Source organism: Poeciliopsis prolifica, unplaced genomic scaffold (genome assembly GCF_027474105.1).
Source record: "Poeciliopsis prolifica strain line A6 unplaced genomic scaffold, Auburn_PproV2 SCAFFOLD319, whole genome shotgun sequence".
Classification (NCBI taxonomy): Eukaryota; Metazoa; Chordata; class Actinopteri; order Cyprinodontiformes; family Poeciliidae; genus Poeciliopsis; species Poeciliopsis prolifica.
In genome coordinates, this window is record NW_026562694.1 from 200 (window position 1) to 23,684 (window position 23,485).

At 38.7% G+C, this 23,485-nt stretch overlaps 2 pseudogenes; both read left to right on the plus strand.

Moving 5' to 3' along the window:
- The first annotated feature begins 558 nt into the window (after positions 1–558).
- On the plus strand, positions 559–17,103 carry LOC129357838 (protocadherin Fat 3-like; annotated as a pseudogene).
- A 3,353-nt stretch (positions 17,104–20,456) lies between these two features.
- LOC129357839 (protocadherin gamma-A12-like) lies at positions 20,457–23,028 on the plus strand (annotated as a pseudogene).
- Positions 23,029–23,485: the final 457 nt, after the last annotated feature.

Genomic DNA, 23,485 nt, shown 5'->3' on the forward strand with positions numbered 1-23,485 from the left:
GTGCAATCCTGCATGAGTTACATGATAATACATCTGTTTAAACTCTACAAAACAAGAACTTTCATTTGTAGTACAGTTTCCCTTTACGAACTGGGTAATATGTTAGATTTTACTTGTATTTTTGCAGTACTTTATTGTGACGAGTTGTATGAACACGTTAAAAAAACTGTAAAGTCTTTAATGAATTTTATGGTAACCATTGCTTAAAATATAAGACCTTAAAGATTTCTACACTTGCATAGTAAGGGGAGACGTAAACCCATTAAGATGCAGGTTTTCCAAGACAAACCTTTATTGATTTGTCATGTGTATTAAAAGGAAAATTGTTTAAAGTTTACCAAAAAAAAAAAGAGAGAAAAGTCAGGTTGATTTTTTTGCATTGATTACAGGCGAATAATGTTGCTCCACTGAGCTCAAGATGTCGCTATATACTAGCCTAAAATATCATCATCCCTCCTTCCTTTGTTAACTTCCCGGATTTGCGCCGTGGAGCTGCTCTACATTAAAAGCAGGATCGCTGAATTGACGCATTTCGTCATTTAATGTCATTCGGTCATATTTGAGGAACTACGACATAAACCCTTTCAGAACTAACATTTGAAAACGGGTTTAACAATGGAAATCTTTCCGTCGCTGGTTTGCGTCTCTTTTTTTCTTCTGCACGTCGCGCATGGAGAACAGAGTTATTCTTTCCCGGAGGAGATGAAACGAGGATCAGTTATTGGAAATATCGCCAAGGATCTCGGGCTGCAGACAGGAGCGCTGTCCACCAGAAGAGCCCGAATTGACACCGAAGGGAGTGATAAACGTTACTGTGACATCAACCTGAGAAACGGAGCGCTGATGGTGACAGAGAGGATTGATCGTGAAGGCCTTTGTGGCAAAAAGGCTTCATGTGTCCTAAAACAGGAGCTCGTTTTGGAGGATCCTCTGGAGCTGCATCGAATTAGCCTTCATATTCAAGATATCAATGATAACTCACCAGTATTTAAGAGTAAAATAGACTTAGAAATTCGTGAATCGGCAGACAGGGGAGCTCGCTTTTTAGTCGAGGAGGCGCACGACGCGGATGTAGGACAAAATTCAGTTCAGCAGTATAGCCTAGAAAAGAACGAACATTTTATTCTGGCTGCTAATGGAAACACAGTGGAGCTTGTTTTAGATAAAGAGCTTGATCGAGAAAAAGGAAATGAATTTACTCCTTTCAGCTCTAGATGGCGGATCTCCTCAGAGATCAGGTACAGTGGTCATACATGTAACTGTACTGGATGCTAATGATAACGCCCCAGTGTTTAGCCAGGCCGTTTATAAAGCCAGTCTGCCTGAAAACTCTCCTATAGGTACTGTAGTGATAACAGTGAGCGCAACTGATGCAGATGAGGGAGTGAATGGAGATGTGACTTATGATTTTGGACATGTTACTGACGAAGTTATGAAAATATTCAGTATTGGTAGTAAGAAAGGGGAAATACGTGTAATGGATACTGTAGACTATGAAGTTACAACATCATATGAAATACGCGTTAAAGCAAAAGATGGTCTAGGCTTGTCATCTTATGCTAAAGTCATTTTCTATCACTGATGTGAATGACAACGCCCCTATAGTTAGTCTGAAATCATTGACCAATCAAATACCAGAAGACACTCCATCTGGTACAGAGGTGGGGATTATTAATGTACAGGACAGAGACTCTGAGAATAACCGACAGGTTCGCTGCTCCATCCAGGAAAATGTCCCTTTTAAGTTGATTCCCTCAATTAAAAACTATTATTCTCTGGTGACCACAGGACAATTGGACCGTGAATTAGTATCTGATTACAACATTACAATCATTGCCACTGATGAGGGCTCTCCACCTCTGTCCTCCTCTAAAACTATTCAGTTGTCTGTAGCTGACATCAATGACAATCCTCCTGTGTTTGAGGAACAGTCCTACAGCGCATATGTTAGTGAAAATAACAAACCTGGCTCCTCTTTATGTACTGTTTCTGCTCGAGATCCTGACTGGAGACAAAACGGTACAGTGATTTATTCTCTGTTACCTGGTGAGGTGAACGGTGCCTCGGTGTCCTCCTATCTATCTGTTAATGGAGACACAGGAGTGATCCACGCTGTGAGGTCATTTGACTATGAACAGTTCAGGAGTTTCAAAGTCCAAGTGATGGCCAGAGACAATGGTTCTCCTCCTCTCAGCAGCAACGTGACTGTCAGTGTGTTCATATCTGATGTGAATGACAACTCTCCTCAGATACTGTATCCAGCACCAGAGGGCAGCTCCTTCATGACTGAGCTGGTCCCTAAAGCTGCACATGGAGGGTCTCTGGTGTCCAAAGTGATAGCAGTGGACGCAGACTCTGGACAGAACGCCTGGCTGTCCTATCATATAGTCAAAGCCACAGATCCTGGACTTTTCACTATTGATCTACACAGTGGAGAAATCAGGACCCAGCGGGACATTTCAGAATCTGACAGCATGAAACAGAACCTGATTGTTGCAGTGAAAGATAATGGACAGCCCTCTCTGTCTGCCACCTGTTCAATGTATTTACTGATTTCTGATAACTTGGCTGAAGTGCCAGAACTGAAGACATTTCTTATGATGAGAAAAACTCCAAGCTGACCTCTTATCTGATCATCGCCCTGGTTTCTGTCTCCACCTTCTTTCTGACCTTCATCATCATCATCCTTGGTGTGAGATTTTGTCGCAGAAGAAAACCCAGACTGTTGTTTGATGGAGCAGTAGCCATTCCAGGAGCTTATCTTCCTCCTAATTATGCAGATGTTGATGGAACAGGAACTTTACGCAGCACCTACAATTATGATGCCTACCTGACAACAGGATCCAGAACCAGTGACTTAAGTTTGTATCATCTTACAATGACAACACGCTGCCTGCTGACCAGACCTTGAAGAAAAGTCCAACAGATTTTGCTGATGTGTTTGGAGTCTGTGATGATTCCCCAGAGGTATGAACTATAGTTTTGTTTTCAGCCACAATTTAACTTTGATTTGGAAATAATGTGTTCGTTATCTGCGTGTCAAAGCATTTTTTTAGTTGTAATTTGGAAATAATTATGCTTTCCTACATGTACCAATAAATGAAACACCTCTACTGAAGTATTTCACAGAAACAATTCTAATTCTTCTCCTTCCCTCTGTAATTCATTAGTTCATTTTATTCCATAAAACTTTTTGTCACTTATAGATATTATTTTAAAACTCTAATGTTTGAGAAGGTATTCTGTGTCCACCCTTCTTTTCTCGAAAATATTGAAAATGTAGATTGTGCCAATTCATCTTTATGATTGTCTTTGTGATTGAATTTTATAACACTTTAATCCTACAATCAAGATCAAGCTACTTACTCATATAATCACCATTAACTTTGTATTTTTAACCCTCTCAGGCTCAAATTACTTGCAAAGACTAGCCATGTAGCACTGAACTGTTGCAAATCTGTAACATCTGCCTGGAGAGGGTTGAATTTTTTTTGCCAATGACTCAGTCCACAACTTATTGATGGTAAAAATATCCAATTAATTTCCAAGACTCAAAGCTCAATGTCAATCTTCTTTGAGGACTTTGTCTTTCCTTCTAGTGTGGATAAAAAGTTAGAAGATGCTACATCATCTGTATCAAAAGGATTGCGTTAATTTGCCAGATAAGCTTTTTGTTTCTTTTGTGTATTCCATCAGAGCAGATCAAACACTCATATGTAAGTCATTTTTTAAAGAGATATTAGCTTACTGTTTTCTCTTTTTTTTTCATCTTATAAGTAAATTTCAATTAGAGTTTAAAAGCTCATGCTGAGTTTCACTGCTGACATAGGAACTTAGAAATAAAGTGCATGTTCCTTTAAGTTTAGGTGAGGCTTTCTCTCATTCTTACTGTCAAAGCACGCTTTGAGGCTTTTTCCTCTTCTTTGATAGCACAGATTTTTCTGATTGTCGTGTCAGAGTCTGACTGAGTCATATTCTATATTTTTTATATCTTTCAGTGGACACGTCAGATCCTTTATTTATTTATTTTTGATAGCATAGCTATTTTCTTCTTATATTATGCCTGTTCAGAAATGTACTATATTCTAAGGAAAACGGTTACCTGTTGCTCTTCACATGCTTTGAACTGTAAGTTGCCGCCATGTTTCAAAGATATACATTTGATTTAAAATGATTAGCCTGAACAAGAAGTAGCATTGGGAGTAATGGATATGACTTTCAATAGTTTTTTTTTTTACTTTAGTAATTGCTAACATATTTTTTATTGAATAGTAGGATGTTAAAAACTGGACTTCCTGTCTTTTGTGATCGCTAAAAAATATGTTAGTCATAGATTATAACAAAAATTAAGACAGAATGCTTTAACAGAGCTAATAAAAAATAATACTTTGACAGAACTTTTGTGTCTACAGAGCAGATTTTTTTTTACTCATGCCTTTTTGATTGATGTGGTACTAAGACCTGCAGCATTTTGTAAATGAAACCTTATCTTTTTACAAAACTGAGTAGAGTCATTGATAAATTCACAGCAGAGCTTTGAAAGTTTTAGTATCGTGTGGAAAAAGTTAGAAATTTACATAAACTTTGATGGGAATTACATACAATTATTGAGTTGCTGTGGACAAATCATACTTTTGCACTGAGTTGCTTTTCACTTTGATGATGCTATGTTACTCTGGCATTTGTGGATCTATAAGAAGACTGGCATCAGTTGTCAAAGAAATTTCATGGAGATTAAGTAATTTATTTGAGATTAGACACTGATGAAATTAAGTGGAGTGAATCAAGAACAACAAAATGCATTTTGTCATTTAATATTCAAAAAAGCCGAAACAGCTTTGTGAAGTCTCTCAGAACAGCTGAGAGCAAAAACTAGGAGTACAAGCAAACTTCTTATAGACAGAAGTTTACACATCAATCATCTATTCTGAGAGTTAAAAAAAAACTCTGCAGGTGTCTGGTCCAGACTTCTTCTTTCCACGAAACACAAATTTCAGACAATTTGTCTGAAAATAACAATCTACTGAGTTCCATTTTCCTATGTCAAACAGAAAGTATTCATTCAGGCTTAAGTTCATGATTTTGTTTTGCATCCACAGAAATTATCAACCCAGCTGTCAAATATGTTGTAATATTGGTGTGAATCATGCCTGCTGTCTTCTCTGCTGAAGAGAGATTTTCAGCGGTGCAATCTTGTGCAGTGCTATATGATGGACAAGGTGAATAGATGTCATTTGGTGCTGCAGTATAGTGTCTTGATATATGGTGGCCGTCTGTATCTTTGTATCAAACAGTTTTCCTTTGCCTCAAATTTCATTTTCCCAGGAGTTAGAGCAGTTGGCTGAGAGAAAGATATGATTTGATCTCCTATGGTGGAGTGTGAATGGAAGTGGAAAACATTTTCTGAAAGGCAACTTAATGTAAGATGAAAACTGTGGAAGGTTTGCATGTGTAGAAGCTGAACTTGAATTGAAAATATGTCGGTGACCGTTTCTGCATGAACTCAAGATGTCGCTACATACCAGTCTTAAATGTGAACTCTCTCCTTTGTCGACTCGCAGTCGATGCGCCTTTGAGCTGTGAACAATGACGGTGCAGGGGATAAGCTGTGGTGTAGATTTTGGTTTTATATCTTCATGAGAAAGTGATTGATGTGAAACGTTGCCCGACTTACACCTGATATTTGAAAATGGATTTGCAAAGAAAAGTTTTTTTGTCGTGGAGCTGCTACGCATTTTTTCTTCTGCACGTCGCGCATGGAGACATGAGCTATTCTTTCCCGGAGGAAATGAAACCAGGATCAGTTATTGGAAAATATCGCCAAGGATCTCGGGCTGCAGACAGGAGCGCTGTCCACCAGAAGAGCCCGAATTGACACCGAGAGTGATAAACGTTACTGTGACATCAACGCGAGAGCGGAGAGCTGATTGTGGCGGAGAGGATTGATCGTGAGGAGCTTTGTGGCGAAAAGGCTTCATGTGTCTTAAAACAGGAGCTCGTTCTGGAAAATCCTCTGGAGCTGCATCGGATCAGCCTCCATGTTCAAGATGTAAATGATAACTCTCCGCAGTTTAAGGACGACTTATAACGTCAGAAATTCATGAATCGGCAGTAAAGGGAGCTCGCTTTGTGATCGAGGAGGCGCACGACGCGGATGTAGGACAAAATTCAGTTCAGCAGTATAGCCTAGAAAAGAACGAACATTATTCTGGCTGCTAATGGAAACACAGTGGAGCTTGTTTTAGATAAAGAACTTGATCGAGAAAAACAGAAGGAAATGAATTTACTCCTTTCAGCTCTAGATGGCGGATCTCCTCAGAGATCAGGTACAGTGGTCATACATGTAACTGTACTGGATGCTAATGATAACGCCCCAGTGTTTAGCCAGGCCGTTTATAAAGCCAGTCTGCCTGAAAACTCTCCTATAGGTACTGTAGTGATAACAGTGAGCGCAACTGATGCAGATGAGGGAGTGAATGGAGACGTGACTTATGATTTTGGACATGTTACCAATGAAGTAATGAAAATATTTAACATTGATAGTAAAAACGGTGAAATACGCTTAAGTGCTGCGGTTGACCATGAAGTTTCAACATCTTATGAGATGCGTATTAAAGCAAAAGATGGTTTTGGACTTTCATCCTATGCTAAGGTCATTATTTCTATCACTGATGTGAATGACAACGCCCCTTTAGTTAGTCTGAAATCACTGAGCAATCAAATACCAGAAGACACTCCATCTGGTACAGAGGTGGGGATCATTAATGTACAGGACAGAGACTCTGAGAATAACCGACAAGTTCGCTGCTCCATCCAGGAAAATCCCTTTTAAGTTGATTCCTTCTATAAAAAACTATTATTCTTTAGTGACAACAGGACAACTGGACCGTGAATTAGTATCTGATTACAACATTACAATCACTGCCACTGATGAGGGCTCTCCACCTCTGTCCTCCTCTAAAAACTATTCAGTTGTCTGTAGATGACATCAATGACAACCCCCCTGTGTTTGAGGAACAGTCCTACAGCGCATATGTTAGTGAAAATAACAAACCTGGCTCCTCTTTATGTACTGTTCTGCTCGAGATCCTGACTGGAGACAAAACGGTACAGTGATTTATTCTCTGTTACCTGGTGAGGTGAACGGTGCCTCGGTGTCCTCCTATCTATCTGTTAATGGAGACACAGGAGTGATCCACACTGTGAGGTCATTAGACTATGAACAGTTCAGGAGTTTCAAAGTCCAAGTGATGGCCAGAGACAATGGTTCTCCTCCTCTCAGCAGCAACGTGACTGTCAGTGTGTTCATATCTGATGTGAATGACAACTCTCCTCAGATACTGTATCCAGCACCAGAGGGCAGCTCCTTCATGACTGAGCTGGTCCCTAAAGCTGCACATGGAGGGTCTCTGGTGTCCAAAGTGATAGCAGTGGACGCAGACTCTGGACAGAACGCCTGGCTGTCCTATCATATAGTCAAAGCCACAGATTTTGGACTTTTCCGTATTGATCTGCACAGTGGAGAAATCAGGACCCAGCGGGACATTTCAGAATCTGACAGCATGAAACAGAACCTGATTGTTGCAGTGAAAGATAATGGACAGCCCTCTCTGTCTGCCACCTGTTCAATGTATTACTGATTTCTGATAACTTGGCTGAAGTGCCAGAACTGAAGGACATTTCTTATGATGAGAAAAACTCCAAGTTGACCTCTTATCTGATCATCGCCCTGGTTTCTGTCTCCACCTTTTTTCTGACCTTCATCATCATCATCCTGGGTGTGAGGTTTTGTCACAGGAGAAAGCCCAGACTGTTGTTTGATGGAACAGTTGCAGTTCCTGGGCCTTATTTTCCTCCTAATTATGCAGACATTGACCCCACTGGGACCTTGCGTAGCATTTCCAATTATGATGCCTACCTGACAACAGGATCTAGAACCAGTGACTTTAAGTTTGTATCATCTTACAATGACAACACGCTGCCTGCTGACCAGACCTTGAAGAAAAGTCCAACAGAGTTTTCCATTGTTTTTGGCGATAGTGACAATTCTCAAGAGGTATGAACCTATTTTAATTAAAATTTATTAACAATTACTTTTTCTGCACTTGTTTTCAGCGATTCAATTGCTTTTGTTTTACGTCTCAACCAACACACATGTTTGTGTTCGTCCTGTTCTTCTCTGTCCTTGGTGCTGAAATACAATGATTTCTCTTTGGCACATTTTGTTTTTACTTTTTTGGATGATGTTATCATTGAATCATCTTGTTTCTTTGTGTCATATGTGATCACAATTAACCGCATTTGAACTCATTGGTGTTTATAATAATATTATTGTTATTCTATTGCATATTCTGTGGCTCAGCTTTTTTAACACTTTTTTTCAAATTCTATATCATGCATCCACTTCTTTAGCTTAGATGTATAGAAGGCTTTTGTGATACAATGTGATATTTATGGCAATCTTAAAATTTCAATATTATTCTTTTAAGCTGTTAAATTTGAAATGTTTTAATTGTGGGTCTTCTGTTCTTAAGGTCAATGCTGATATTACCTTGTAGCTGATGTAGTTTTATAAAAACTTCATAATTGCTGTTCAAACATCTGTTCCAGTTAGTTGTTTTTATATACATAGATATGTTTAACCATGGTCAATTTATTGTATTAAAGGCTTCCATTAGCAATTGCATTGTTGTTTTTAAAAGTCTCCAACTTTTTAATGGGAAAGGAATTATAAAAGTTCTGCTCTGGACTTTGTTTCGGAGTCTGCTTTAATCTTAAATAATTGTTGCTGTTGTGGTTCATCTTGATGCATTGGAAAGACAAAGATTTAAAGTGTAATATGTAAGGACTGGTTTAGGTTTTCATCCTTGGCCAGGTTATAGTCTGTTTGTGTACATTTACATCTGCCCAGCACATAAACCAGGCATGTGTCTTTATTTAGTTTTAAATAGTGAGGCACTCAGGTTTTCTTTTAGTTTTTTTTTTTTTCATTTATTCTGCATAAATGATTTTGACTACCGCTGCGCAGCTGGACTTTTTATCATCACAAAGAAATATCCTTCAGAGCAAAATCCCAGGATCTTTTGGTATGCCACAGGTGTGGTATTTTTCCTGCATTTGATAGCAATTTTTGAGGCGGCTTACTTTTCCTCAAGGGAATACATCTTGTTGATTATGGTTTCTTTCTGTTTGCAACTGATTTTTTTTTTTTTTTGGTATTTGAGATGTATATTTTGTTATTTTTTGTCTTTGTCACTGAGCAGATCTTATATTTTATTCCTGGTGAGTCCATAGCTCCTTTTGGTCCATCTGCTATAAGCCATTAAATAGAAAGTGTTTCCTGGCAAAAATGATAAAAGACCATAATTTTTTATTTTTGTAAAGTCACAATTAAAAGCGAGATAAAACCTTTAGTTAGCTTAACGTGTAAAAGTCCAAAATTGGTGAGGCAAATCCATCCAAACACCATCTAACCACAGGCTCAGTGTTACCCATGAGTTGCAAACTTCTTTTCTCTCTAGCTACTCTTTCATATCCATTATTTATGAAGTATGTGTTTGTATGACGCTTATTGTTAAAGCAGATGATTTCTTTTCAATCGAAATGTATCCATACATCCATACATTTGAACTTAGTAGAAATCTTCATCTTAAAACCATAATGAAATCACCAGAAAAGTAGGAGAGGCTATTCATTTTATGACATGTTATGCACCTGGAGAGTTAGCTAGACAGGGTTTGGTAATGGAGCTTATGTTTCTAAAACACATGGATGTTGTCCTTATGTATACTGCAATCTTGCTAGAAAAAAAAAAAAAGGTCTGTAAATCTTTTGACCCTCCTGAAAGACAAACAATAAATCTCACACGTTGATTTAAGCAGAATAGAGTGTGAGTGTCTAAATGCTTGACATAATTTTAACATGTTAAAAAGCTTTCAAAAAATCAGAAACACTTCAGAATCTGCAGCAGGAGTTGGACAACATAATACAGATCAAAACTTCTCATTACTGTTCAATTTCTTGTTCATATGTTAAGCTTGCATTTTTGGATCTAACTGAGGACTGGTCAGGATTAAAGAAAGGCAAAGGGAGTGTCAAATACCTTTATTGCAGCACGAAGAACAATGAAAGACCAAAGTTTCTCATGGTGAATGAATGTTTTCAGCAAGTAAAACAAGAAAAACATGATGAGTTCAGTGTGAAAAAGGTTGACGTTAAGTTATTGCTGAAAATATAATTAGAATTGACGATAAGCCTAATAAAAAGTTAGTTTTTCATACCGTTTATGTTGTTCAGCTGAACTCAAGATGTCGCTGTGCACCAGCCTTAAATATGTGTCTGTTCTTTTGTTGACTTGTTTCATGCGCCGTTGAGCTGTTGCGGATAAAGACAGTGCGAATAATTTGCGGGTCGCTTTTTTTCCATATCTTGTCACTACTAACCTACGTTGACTGATAAAATATATAGCATCGCATATTTTACACCGATTTTTCAAAAAATGGATTGAACATATTTGTCCTTCTGACGTGGAGCTGTTCGTTTTTCCTGCTGCAAATTGCGCATGGAGACATGAGCTATTCTTTCCCGGAGGAAATGAAACCAGGATCAGTTATTGGAAATATCGCCAAGGATCTCGGGCTGCAGACAGGAGCGCTGTCCACCAGAAGAGCCCGAATTGACACCGAGGGGACTGATAGACGTTATTGTGACATAAACGTGAAGAGCGGAGAGCTGATTGTGGCGGAGAGGATTGACCGTGAGGAGCTTTGTGGCGAAAAGGCTTCATGTATCTTAAAACAGGAGCTGGTTCTGGAAAATCCTCTGGAGCTGCATCGAATTAGCCTCCATGTTCAAGATATAAATGATAACTCTCCGCAGTTTGATGAGGAATTAACCAACCTAGAAATTCATGAATTGGCAGTGAGGGGAGCTCATTTTTTAATCGAGGAGGCGCACGATGCGGATGTAGGACAAAATTCAGTTCAGCAGTATAGCCTAGAAAAGAACGAACATTTTATTCTGGCTGCTAATGGAAACACAGTGGAGCTTGTTTTAGATAAAGAACTTGATCGAGAAAAACAAAAGGAAATGAATTTACTCCTTTCAGCTCTAGATGGCGGATCTCCTCAGAGATCAGGTACAGTGGTCATACATGTAACTGTACTGGATGCTAATGATAACGCCCCAGTGTTTAGCCAGGCCGTTTATAAAGCCAGTCTGCCTGAAAACTCTCCTATAGGTACTGTAGTGATAACAGTGAGCGCAACTGATGCAGATGAGGGAGTGAATGGAGATGTGACTTATGATTTTGCTCACATTAATGAGGATGTTAAAAAAAAATTCACAGTTGACCGCAAAATTGGGGAAATACGTGTAACTGAGCCTGTAGATTATGAAGTTACAACATCATATGAAATACGTATTAAAGCAAAAGATGGTCTGGGGAAGTCATCCTATGCTAAGGTTATCCTTTCTATAACTGATGTGAATGACAACGAACCTTTAGTTAGTCTGAAATCACTGACCAATCAAATACCAGAAGACACTCCATCTGGTACAGAGGTGGGAATCATTAATGTACAGGACAGAGACTCTGAGAATAATGGACAGGTTCACTGCTCCATCCAGGAAAATGTCCCTTTTAAGTTGATTCCCTCAATTAAAAACTATTATTCTCTGGTGACCACAGGACAACTGGACCGTGAATTAGTATCTGATTACAACATTACAATTATTGCCACTGATGAGGGCTCTCCACCTCTGTCCTCCTCTAAAACTATTCAGTTGTCTGTAGCTGACATTAATGACAACCCTCCTGTGTTTGAGGAACAGTCCTACAGCGCATATGTTAGTGAAAATAACAAACCTGGCTCCTCTTTATGTACTGTTTCTGCTCGAGATCCTGACTGGAGACAAAACGGTACAGTGATTATTCTCTGTTACCTGGTGAGGTGAACGGTCGGTGTCCTCCTATCTATCTGTTAATGGAGACACAGGAGTGATCCACGCTGTGAGGTCATTTGACTATGAACAGTTCAGGAGTTTCAAAGTCCAAGTGATGGCCAGAGACAATGGTTCTCCTCCTCTCTGCAGCAACGTGACTGTCAGTGTGTTCATATCTGATGTGAATGACAACTCTCCTCAGATACTGTATCCAGCACCAGAGGGCAGCTCCTTCATGACTGAGCTGGTCCCTAAAGCTGCACATGGAGGGTCTCTGGTGTCCAAAGTGATAGCAGTGGACGCAGACTCTGGACAGAACGCCTGGCTGTCCTATATAGTCAAAGCCACAGATTCTGGACTTTTCAATATTGATCTACACAGTGGAGAAATCAGGACCCAGCGGGACATTTCAGAATCTGACAGCATGAAACAGAACCTGATTGTTGCAGTGAAAGATAATGGACAGCCCTCTCTGTCTGCCACCTGTTCAATGTATTTACTGATTTCTGATAACTTGGCTGAAGTGCCAGAACTGAAAGACATTTCTTATGATGAGAAAAACTCCAAGCTGACCTCTTATCTGATCATTGCCCTGGTTTCTGTGTCCACCTTCTTTCTGACCTTTATCATCATCATCCTTGGTGTGAGGTTTTGTCGCAGAAGAAAACCCAGACTGTTGTTTGATGGAGCAGTAGCCATTCCAGGAGCTTATCTTCCTCCTAATTACTCAGATGTTGACGGAACAGGAACTTTACGCAGCACCTACAATTATGATGCCTACCTGACAACAGGATCCAGAACCAGTGACTTTAAGTTTGTATCATCTTACAATGACAACACGCTGCCTGCTGACCAGACCTTGAAGAAAAGTTTGAGTGATTTTACTGAGGCTTTTGGAGAACTGGAAGGATGCTTAGAGGTATGATGACACTCTTCAGCCAGTTTTTCATTCACCCCGTCCTCCATACTCTCATAATTACTTTCTAATTTTTGTACTTGCTTGGCATATTGAAATAGTTCCTACCTCCCTTTTCTTGAACCAAAGCTATCCTAGATTTAATTATTTTCTCGGTCTGCTCTACTGTATCTTCAATCTTTTTGTTCATAGTTAGGTTTTGTTGTCTCCTTCATCAAATCTACTCGTTCTGTGCAAACTTGTGTTATCAGTTTCATTTTATGTTGTCTTGTGATATGCAAACAAATATTTAAAGGTACATTCATCTAACGCTGTAGTAATGTATCACATCTTCCAGGCCTTGCAAAGATAAGCTGAAATGCAAACTTGATTAATTGGCATGTATTCATTCATTTGATTTTATCTTATTCCATTTGTTTTCTTGGTTACTGGATTATAAGTTGAATCCAACTTTCTGAAAAGAATATACGTTTTTTTATTTTCAATTTTGTTATTAATGATTTTTTTCTTTTGTCACTTTTTAATTCCATTTTAACTTTCATTTTAATGTATCAACATCAGTTTATTTGATGTTTTACTTTGTACCTTTGTCATTACCGTAGTGAGCTCTTGTTTCTTGACATCATTCTAAATTCAGAAATCATCCCTTTACATCTAGCATATATATTTGTTTATCTTAATATATGTTGAGTACCTACATGTCAACCGTGAAATGTAAAAAAATGCTGCTCCCTTAAATACTACCTAGTACAATTTTGTGCTCTATAGTCTTTTAACAATAATTAAGCATTGTTTTTAAAAGGCATCTTTCAGATCACACAAGTTTACCTGACATAAAAATCTAAGTAGTGTAAGAAAATCTTTAGAGAAAACATAAAGGAAATTTTAGTGAGCAAAATGAGGGAACACTTTTGATCAATTAAAGTGAAATTTCTTGTTTGAATTGATGCATTTTCAGCTGGAATTTGAAAGGAGAGTGTCAATGTTTCTCAGTCCTGAAAGGAGGGAATGTCAGAGATGAGATGAAAATCATGTTGAGGCCTTGTACACCATTGTGTCAGAAGAGCAGGAGTCATTGAGGGTTACAGAGGAGGCTGAATTAAAAGACCGAGAGGGAGAGTTCATGTGGAGGAGGCCAGACAAATACATTATGAAGGAGTCCTGCAAAATGTAAAGCAGGACTCGAATTCAGGGCAGAATCTGATTGGAATCCTGTGGAATTGCTAAAGAAAGGAGAAATGGTGAAATGGTGGATGGATTTCTGGATATCACAAAGAAAACTGCATTTGGAATGAAATGCAGTTTCCGAGTGAATGTATGAGGGAAATTGAAGATAGAATAATTGCTGCTGTCCAGACGAGATGTGATTAAACTGTTGACCTACAAAATTTAATCCACAACCGTTTAATGTGAAATTTCTGACAAAAAACAGTATTGAAAATATTCGTGGTTAAGAGTGAAACTTAGAGCATGCATTAAAAAATCAGTTCTGCATTAAATTTGAACTTTTAATGCCACAGCTGCTTCAAAGTGTTGACCAAATATGTTATTGTTGTTTTTATCAAGCCATCTATTGTTCAGAATAGTAAAGATGAACTGTATATTTTCTATATTCTTGGACACACTGAATATATTTGACTATTTGAAAGTTTTTTTCTTAAGCATGACCCCAGGGTGGCGCTATAAAACAGGACAAGTATTATATTGAGTACGGTCACTCCTTTTACGTGTCTTCATCACGCTGCTCCTGTCTAGCAGAGGAGGAATATCGCTGATTTGTGAGGTTGCTGGTGTTTGTGCTTGAACTGAGTATATTTACTTCATCATTCACTGATTCTTAATATTGACTGAAATTACCCAACGATGAATTCTATATGCGCCATTGTTCTGTCGTCGGGATATTTTTTATCCATTTTTTGGATCAACGTCGCGCATGGAGACATGAGCTATTCTTTCCCGGAGGAAATGAAACCAGGATCAGTTATTGGAAATATCGCCAAGGATCTCGGGCTCCAGACAGGAGCGCTGTCCACCAGAAGAGCCCGAATTGACACCGAAGGGAGTGATAAACGTTACTGTGACATCAACGTTGAGCGGGGAGAGCTGATTGTGGCGGAGAGGATTGACCGTGAGGAGCTTTGTGGCGAAAAGGCTTCATGTGTCTTAAAACAGGAGCTCATTCTGGAAAATCCTCTGGAGCTGCATCGAATTAGCCTCCATGTTCAAGATGTTAATGATAACTCTCCGCAGTTCAACGAAAAAATGATCAGTTTTGAAATTCATGAATTGGCAGCAAGGGGAGCTCGCTTTGTGATCGAGGAGGCGAGCGATGCGGATGTAGGACAAAATTCAGTTCAGCAGTATAGCCTAGAAAAGAACGAACATTTTATTCTGGCTGCTAATGGAAACACAGTGGAGCTTGTTTTAGATAAAGAGCTTGATCGAGAAAAACAGAAGGAAATGAATTTACTCCTTTCAGCTCTAGATGGCGGATCTCCTCAGAGATCAGGTACAGTGGTCATACATGTAACTGTACTGGATGCTAATGATAACGCCCCAGTGTTTAGCCAGGCCGTTTATAAAGCCAGTCTGCCTGAAAACTCTCCTATAGGTACTGTAGTGATAACAGTGAGCGCAACTGATGCAGATGAGGGAGTGAATGGAGATGTGACTTATGATTTTGGGAATGTTAATGACGATGTGAGAAAGAAATTCTCGATTGACCGCAAAATTGGGGAAATACGTTTAATTGATGCTGTAGATTATGAAGTTACTGCATCATATGAAATACGTATTAAAGCAAAAGATGGTTTAGGCTTGTCATCCTATGCTAAGGTCATTATTTCTATCACTGATGTGAACGACAACGCCCCTTTAGTTAGTCTGAAATCACTGACCAATCAAATACCAGAAGACACTCCATCTGGTACAGAGGTGGGAATCATTAATGTACAGGACAGAGACTCTGAGAATAACCGGCAGGTTCGCTGCTCCATCCAGGAAAATGTCCCTTTTAAGTTGATTCCTTCTATAAAAAACTATTATTCTCTAGTGACCACAGGACAACTGGACCGTGAATTAGTATCTGATTACAACATTACAATTATTGCCACTGATGAGGGCTCTCCACTCTGTCCTCCTCTAAAACTATTCAGTTGTCTGTAGCTGACATTAATGACAATCCTCCTGTGTTTGAGGAACAGTCCTACAGCACATATGTTAGTGAAAATAACAAACCTGGCTCCTCTTATGTACTGTTTCTGCTCGAGATCCTGACTGGAGACAAAACGGTACAGTGATTTATTCTCTGTTACCTGGTGAGGTGAACGGTGCCTCGGTGTCCTCCTATCTATCTGTTAATGGAGACACAGGAGTGATCCACGCTGTGAGGTCATTTGACTATGAACAGTTCAGGAGTTTCAAAGTCCAAGTGATGGCCAGAGACAATGGTTCTCCTCCTCTCAGCAGCAACGTGACTGTCAGTGTGTTCATATCTGATGTGAATGACAACTCCTCAGATACTGTATCCAGCACCAGAGGGCAGCTCCTTCATGACTGAGCTGGTCCCTAAAGCTGCACATGGAGGGTCTCTGGTGTCCAAAGTGATAGCAGTGGACGCAGACTCTGGACAGAACGCCTGGCTGTCCTATCATATAGTCAAAGCCACAGATCCTGGACTTTTCAATATTGATCTACACAGAGAGAAATAAGGACACAGCGGGACATTTCAGAATCTGACAGCATGAAACAGAACCTGATTGTTGCAGTGAAAGATAATGGACAGCCCTCTCTGTCTGCCACCTGTTCAATGTATTTACTGATTTCTGATAACTTGGCTGAAGTGCCAGAACTGAAAGACATTTCTTATGATGAGAAAAACTCCAAGCTGACCTCTTATCTGATCATAGCCCTGGTTTCTGTGTCCACCTTCTTTCTGACCTTCATCATCATCATCCTTGGTGTGAGGTTTTGTCGTAGAAGAAAAACCCAGACTGTTGTTTGATGGAGCAGTAGCCATTCCAGGAGCTTATCTTCCTCCTAATTACTCAGATGTTGACGGAACAGGAACTTTACGCAGCACCTACAATTATGATGCCTACCTGACAACAGGATCTAGAACCAGTGACTTTAAGTTTGTATCATCTTACAATGACAACACGCTGCCTGCTGACCAGACTCTGAAGAAAAGTTTGAGTGATTTTACTGAGGCTTTTGGAGAACTGGAAGGATTCTCAGAGGTATGATTACACTCTTCTGTCTTTTTGCAATGGTTATCCATACCCTTGTATTTATTAATGTATTTGTTGTATTTGTTTTTGCATATTGAAATAGTTTTTAATGTAACTGTCTTGTACCAAGACATTCCTAGGTTAAGTTGTTAGCCATGGTGTGTTTTATCTGGCTTGTTTCTGTATTCAAATTTCCTCATATTAGGTTAATTTGTGTCTTTTATAAAATTCACTCAACCTGCGCAATGTTTCTTCATTCCATTTTGTCTTTATGTTGCCTTGTGATATGTCATCAAGTCTTCCTAGGTGTATTCCTCTACTGCAATGACTGCCATAGATACACATCAGATCCTTTATACCCAGCAAGAATAAGCTGTTGTCAACTCATTGTGGTGTGAAAGTAGATAGCAGAGAAATTACAGTTAGTATCTGTCAATATTTATGTTACTGTAAAGGTATAGTCCAGGTTGCCATTAACTCTCAGGAGAATTAGAAGATATATAGAAGTTTAATAAACTAGATGAGAGATTCATGCGTCATGCTGGGGTATGCTACTCCTATTTACTAAGAGAATAATGTGAGAAGCACATTACTGGTAATGGTGTAATAATACAGTGCTTTTGGTTCGTATTTACATGTGGACTTTTTAAACATAAATTACAGAATCATTGTTATTAGTGATGGAACTTATGACCCTTTTAAGGGAACCAACTCATCAAGATCTGTTCATTTAACCCTCCTGTTGTCCTCGGCTTATGTCGACCGAGGACAAGCCCTTAAAAAATATGTTTTTCAATTGCAGCTGCATACAGAAACTTTAATCTAACAGTCCTGCATCAGAACTATGGTGTGCACAACTCAGGGGGAAGTTTAGGCTCAAGCAATCCAAATGTGAACTTTACAAAAGAAATAAAGATAACCAAACCCAGGCCTCAGGTCAGACTGACCGGAAGACTAAGGAAATTACAGCTGGACAGGCAAACAGTATGGAATGGCATCACTGATCTCCGTAAAACTGATATCTTTTCAAATTTCCCCCCCCCTCCTGTTGCCCTCGGGTTGACATGACCCGAGGACAAGCCCTTATAAAACATTTTTTAATTGCAACTGCATACAGAAACTTGAAATCTAACAGTCCTGAATCAGACCTACAGTGTTCACAACTCAGATGGAATTTTCTGCTGGAGCAATTCAAATGTGAACTTGACGAAAAAAATAAGAATAACCTCCTCTTGTCTTCGGGTCAAAATGACCCGAAGACAAGAGGAGGGTTAAGAGCTATTCACAAGAGCCGCTAAAACGATACTTTAAAAAAAAAATCCATTTTATGTCTAAAGTCATTTTATTTTAGGTTTTTGATGATGAAGTTCACCTAAAAGTTGAGTCATCTGTTTTTGAGTAGAAAAACATTGTCTTCTTCCCAAAAAAAAAAATAAATAAAATATTATGTGTATATTTTCATACAATACAACATTTCAAATACCCATGACATTCTGTGGCAGAATTAGTTTGTGCATTAATAACACCTCGGTGATATTGATAATATTGGAACAAAATACAAAAAAAAAAAAAAAAAAAAAAAAGAGTAACAATGTTGACTCGAGTTGGTTTGGAAGAAACAAAAATCTGCTTCTGTACCATTAAATTTAACAGTAAAGCCAATGCATTAATAGTAAACAAAACTCAACACCGAACATTAACCAATGAGCAACAAGCAAGAAGAGACTTAGGTTTGTAAGCACACTCTGCCTGCTTTCATCCTCTCTTCCACTGCATGAAGCCTGCAGCATCGTCACAACCAGGTCATGAGATGAAAACATTGAGCATTTAGAATGCGCTCTGTGTGCTCATCTTTTATTGCATTTTATTTATTTGGTAATTAAATGAGTATAGTTTAAATTGAACAGAAAAATGATAGCTACTGCAGTATGTACAGCACATTGAAAGAACGCAAAATTATGAGAAACAAAGGATGGCTCTCACTAAAAGACTCCAGTGTTATGGTAAAGAGTCGTTCAGAAGAATCAGGTTTTTTGTGAAGGTCACATCATTAATTCTTCTTATCTTGAAATATTCACTTGGTTTTCTGGTAGAGTAGACATATGTGTTTCTCAAAGTGAATGAGTTGAAGGTTTTTGATTTCTGTTTTATATTGTTGAAGCATGCAAGCGTTTTCAAAAAGACATTGCTGGATTTTTTTGTTTCTTAAGCTGTAGTGGTTTTCCCTCCTTCTTTTTGACTTTTTTCTGTCGTTTTACTGTCAAATCTTGGATTCTCTCAGCACTGATCATCGTCTGATATTGAAAGGTTTTGTGCTAATTTAATATCAATATCTTAATTGATTTTGTTCCAATAGTTTACTGTTAACTGTGTCATCAGGGTATATTTATTTTGGATTTTTATTGATAAGGTGGAGATTATGTTATGGCTATAAACAACCATTTTAATAATAAATCAATTCAAAAAATATGTTATAAACAGTTTTGTTTCAAGTTTTTGAGTTTAACTTTGAGGTGTTCTGGTAGTTTAGAAAGTTGCTTCAAATTCAAGTCTTCTACTTACGTTTTGTGGTAGAAATAAACATGCTTCATATTGAATATATGTCCCTGCTTTTTGTCTGAAATTTTCTTTTTACGTATTTTGTTGACTTTGAAGCTTAACGAATGACTGCAATTAAAGCCTATACAATTATATCAATTGAAAGACTAGTCAGGAAAATATTGCATGGTTGCCGAAACACTTGAAATGTTTCAGGAATGTAAAACCCCTCTTTCCTTTGCCTGCTGCATTACTTTCAGCTTGGGGTACACTAGAGCATATAATAGAATTAAATGCTTAATAGGTGAACAGAAAATACAACATGTCTTTGAAATACAAGTAGTTAAAACTTAAATTGTAAATTTAATGTTCTATGGGTGTTAATCAAATCTGATGAATGGACAAATAAGAAATACGTATTTTTGTAGCTAAGTGAAACATGAAACATCTGATAAAAAAAAAAAACAATAAACATTGAAAATGATGAAGATCTTCAAGACTGAGAAAGAAGGACTTTGTGGATGTATGACAAAGTCAGATGTAGATTAAATAGAGTTCTTCGTACTGGCTGATTCAAAAGTACAATGTAATGATGTTTATTTAACCCATGGATTGTTCATTATATTTAAAATTGACTTAATATTTTGTGTATTCTTGGACACAGTGAGCATGTTAGAAGTTTTGGAAGATTCTTTCTTAAACTTGAACCCACGGTGGCGCTATAAAACAGGATAAGAATATTTTAGTCCTCACTCGTTTTGCGCGACTTCATATTGCTCTGGTCTTGTCGAGGAGGAAAATTACAGATTTGTGTCGTTGTTGGTGTTTTTTGCTTAAACTGTTTTATGTTGTCGTCCGCTGAGTTTAATGAATGAATGATGAATTTTATATGCGCCATTGTTCTGTCGTCGGGATATTTTTTATCCATTTTTTGGATCAACGTCGCGCATGGAGACATGAGCTATTCTTTCCCGGAGGAAATGAAACCAGGATCAGTTATTGGAAATATCGCCAAGGATCTCGGGCTGCAGACAGGAGCGCTGTCCACCAGAAGGGCCCGAATTGACACCGAAGGGACTGATAGACGTATTGTGACATAAACGTGAAGAGCGGCGAGCTGATTGTGGCGGAGAGGATTGACCGTGAGGAGCTTTGTGGCGAAAAGGCTTCATGTGTCTTAAAACAGGAGCTCGTTCTGGAAAATCCTCTGGAGCTGCATCGGATCAGCCTCCATGTTCAAGATGTTAATGATAACTCTCCGCAGTTCAACGAAAAATTGATCAGTCTTGAAATTAGAGAATCGGCAGACAGAGGAGCTCGCTTTGTGATCGAGGAGGCGAGCGATGCGGATGTAGGACAAAATTCAGTTCAGCAGTATAGCCTAGAAAAGAACGAACATTTTATTCTGGCTGCTAATGGAAACACAGTGGAGCTTGTTTTAGATAAGGAGCTTGATCGAGAAAAACAGAAGGAAATGAATTTACTCCTTTCAGCTCTAGATGGCGGATCTCCTCAGAGATCAGGTACAGTGGTCATACATGTAACTGTACTGGATGCTAATGATAACGCCCAGTGTTTAGCCAGGCCGTTTATAAAGCCAGTCTGCCTGAAAACTCTCCTATAGGTACTGTAGTGATAACAGTGAGCGCAACTGATGCAGATGAGGGAGTGAATGGAGATGTGACTTATGATTTTGGGAATGTTAATGACGATGTGAGAAAGAAATTATCGATTGACCGCAAAATTGGGGAAATACGTTTATTTGATGCTGTAGATTATGAAGTTACTGCATCATATGAAATACGTGTTAAAGCAAAAGATGGTCTAGGCTTGTCATCTTATGCTAAGGTCATTATTTCTATAACTGATGTGAATGACAACGCCCCTTTAGTTAGTCTGAAATCACTGACCAATCAAATACCAGAAGACACTCCATCCGGTACAGAGGTGGGAATCATTAATGTACAGGACAGAGACTCTGAGAATAACCGACAGGTTCGCTGCTCCATCCAGGAAAATGTCCCTTTTAAGTTGATTCCTTCTATAAAAAACTATTATTCTTTAGTGACAACAGGACAACTGGACCGTGAATTAGTATCTGATTACAACATTACAATCATTGCCACTGACGAGGGCTCTCCACCTCTGTCCTCCTCTAAAACTATTCAGTTTTCTGTAGCTGACATCAATGAACCCTCCTGTGTTTGAGGAACAGTCCTACAGCGCATATGTTAGTGAAAATAACAAACCTGGTTCCTCTTTATGTACTGTTTCTGCTCGAGATCCTGACTGGAGACAAAACGGTACAGTGATTTATTCTCTGTTACCTGGTGAGGTGAACGGTGCCTCGGTGTCCTCCTATCTATCTGTTAATGGAGACACAGGAGTGATCCACGCTGTGAGGTCATTTGACTATGAACAGTTCAGGAGTTTCAAAGTCCAAGTGATGGCCAGAGACAATGGTTCTCCTCCTCTCAGCAGCAACGTGACTGTCAGTGTGTTCATATCTGATGTGAATGACAACTCTCCTCAGATACTGTATCCAGCACCAGAGGGCAGCTCCTTCATGACTGAGCTGGTCCCTAAAGCTGCACATGGAGGGTCTTGGTGTCCAAAGTGATAGCAGTGGACGCAGACTCTGGACAGAACGCCTGGCTGTCCTATCATATAGTCAAAGCCACAGATTCTGGACTTTTCAGTATTGATCTACACAGTGGAGAAATCAGGACCCAGCGGGACATTTCAGAATCTGACAGCATGAAACAGAACCTGATTGTTGCAGTGAAAGATAATGGACATCCCTCTCTGTCTGCCACCTGTTCAATGTATTTACTGATTTCTGATAACTTGGCTGAAGTGCCAGAACTGAAAGATATTTCTTATGATGAGAAAAAACTCCAAGCTGACTCTTATCTGATCATTGCCCTGGTTTCTGTGTCCACCTTCTTTTTGACCTTCATCATCATCATCCTGGGTGTGAGGTTTTGTCGCAGGAGAAAACCCAGACTGTTGTTTGATGGAGCAGTAGCCATTCCAGAGCTTATCTTCCTCCAAATTACGCAGATGTTGATGGAACAGGAACTTTACGCAGCACCTACAATTATGATGCCTACCTGACAACAGGATCTAGAACCAGTGACTTTAAGTTTGTATCATCTTACAATGACAACACGCTGCCTGCTGACCAGACGCTGAAGAAAAGTTTGAGTGATTTTGCTGATGCATTTGGTGACATCAATGACTCTCTTGAGGTATGCACTTTTCCCAGAAATATATTTTAAAAGCTGGCTGCACACAATATGTTTTACTTAAGTTGTTTTCCTATTTAAAAAATTGTCTGCATTCCTTTTGTTATATTTATGTCTTCAACAGAATTCACTGTGCAAGGCCATTTACTGTTAAGCCCATCCCTTCACTTATTTTCTTGTTTTTATTTATTTTTATTTTTTCTTAGTTGTTGTTTTTACATAACTTTTCATTTTTGTTATACTACATTTTTCATCACCAATGAAGAAAAAGACTGAGTTGAGAAAGAGGGAACTTCTTTCTAACCAAACATAATTACGTTATCCTTTTTCCCCTTTTTAGACACTTGCAGCACTAATGATCAATTAGCTTGAGTCTAATGTTTAAAATAATTTTCAAGATCTTCTTATTCTCTGTGTCAATATCTAGAACATTTGTCAACCGTTGCAATGCAAATCCAAGTTCTCTCATGGGCCCCAGTTCAACATGGGGCCCTAAGCAATCCCCAAAATTGATGTATTTGTCTTATTTGATCAGTACTCTCATTTTTACATCATTAATTATGAAATAGGCATTGCAAATGTCACTTGTGATATTCTTCTTTTTAAGTTCT